Source organism: Morone saxatilis, unplaced genomic scaffold (assembly GCF_004916995.1).
Source record: "Morone saxatilis isolate NCDOM2014 unplaced genomic scaffold, NCSU_SB_2.0 Contig24, whole genome shotgun sequence".
Lineage (NCBI taxonomy): Eukaryota > Metazoa > Chordata > Actinopteri > Moronidae > Morone > Morone saxatilis.
Window position 1 is genome coordinate 16544427 of NW_023339807.1, and position 1948 is coordinate 16546374.

At 38.0% G+C, this 1948-nt stretch overlaps 1 protein-coding gene across 1 annotated transcript in view; it reads left to right on the forward strand.

Annotated features, from left to right (window-relative positions):
• The window catches only part of cacng8b (calcium channel, voltage-dependent, gamma subunit 8b), a 10111-nt gene that overhangs the window by 2796 nt on the left and 5367 nt on the right, over positions 1–1948 (forward strand). The gene's annotated exons all lie outside the window — the stretch shown is intronic.

A 1948-nucleotide genomic window follows, 5' to 3' on the forward strand; every position in this document is an offset into this window, starting at 1 on the left:
GTTAGCGATCTGTGCCTTTGCTCACATACAGACTTCTGTCTCCAGGAAAACCTCTTGGCTATCCTTATAAAGCATCCGCGGCCCATCCTGGGCTTGGTCATTGTACAAAGCTAATTTGTCCTCATCTCTAAGCTTCCTGATAGCAAAGCAGCCAATTAGAGACAAGCTCTAGCCCTTGCAGCACTGCTGCAGTGCACCCCCACCCACTCCCTCCATTGCCTCACTCTTTCAGTTTCTCCACTTGCTATCCCTCTGTCTCACTCCCCCAAACATTATATTTAATCTTTCACTGGTTTCTTTCCTTCTTCCCTTCCTTATAGTTTCCTCTCTTTCAGTCCTTTCTTCCATATTGTGGTGCAGTAAAGCTGACAGTGTCTTGGCATGGCTTAGAGGTCAAGTATCCTTGATGTCTGTGGAGTATTCAGCCAAGATAGATGCTCAGTAGTCGTGCAGTGATGCAGTGAGGTGTAGCTGGAGTGGAAATGCAGGACATGCTAGCTCTAAAAGATTTATGCCCGCGGGTGGGTGGCACATTATGCTGTGGATAGAGATGTGTCCTGTCCTGCTCTCTAGCTCTTCTGCAAGTTTACTGAAGGTTGGGTTGCACTGAATTACCTGTCAATGATTACTTTCTTTTATTTGTTGGGTTTTTTGTTCATAGAGCTCAGAAGCTCCCAACTCACTCACTGATCTTCATCAATACTGAGCGCCATGTTATAAATGTGTTCATTAAATTGATTATGAACTAAATTTTATTTACTATAAGTTAATACTATACATTATATAAAAGTGGATATTGGTACAACACATTTTTCATACAACTGAACTGTTAATGTTGAGTTCAATGTCAGTTCACATTTGTACTACAACCACTTGGATTGTCATAAGCTCAACCATATGTTACTGATATCAGTTACTTTTAGCTAACCATTCTAACAATTTATCAATTAGTTTTAGCTTTCTGTTCAACTATTTATGAATGTATTCTTCATATAACTGTTTTAATTGTTTATCCATTGCATTGCTATTACTTGTAACAGTTTTTACTTTCCTGCTAGCGTGCTATTTTTCACACACTCTCAAACGCACATGTGTTAAAGCTGAAAACTCAATATGTGGATTATTGTTATGTTTGTTTGTAGTTGTTTTTTTTTTAATTAGTTGAGCCACTCATCTTTCCACACACCCTCTGTCAACTGCAGAAGCACTCCCTTAATGATATAGCACATTAGGTTGGATGGTTAACAAAGAACAAGCCAGATAATACAGCCAGTATAATTTTATGTCCTGTAATGAAGAGCTGGAATGGGTGCAAGGTAGTCATTCAGAGAGTCAGTAATTCTCCAGCAAAAATGTGCTTCTAGATTGATTGATTGATTTTCACATTTATTATCAAGTGTCCTGCACCATTCTGTGGTGCCCAGCCCATGTGGGCTTACAAGACAGCAACAATAGCCAGAATGGTCACATGACAAATCATAATGTACAGTTGCACAAATTACAAAAAGAGAACATTTCATAACGTTCACTTTCTGTGAACGAATGTATGTTGGATACAGAGCTCTCTGTCTAAATTCCCATGCATTTTCTATAAATCTTGTTAAAACAAAAATCTCTAAACTCAACATTTCACCATCAGAAAACCAAAACTAATCATGTTTCCTGATCTGGATTTTTTCATACAGTTTGGTTCCTCAAGTTATTGTTCACAGGACAGTGAAACTGAAAAGGAAATTCATCCTCAGCAACGCCAATTTAGAAATTGGAGGAAATCAACTTACACTAATGTCTTAATGCCTTGAATGTCACCTGATGCAATAGTTTACAGAGGAAGAAAAAAGAAACAGAAATCCAGGAAATCTCAAGTGGTGCAGATAACTATGTAAAAAGACTAAGGCAGTCTATGGATGAATTAAAGAATAAATGTATTGTTCAAACATGGGCAATA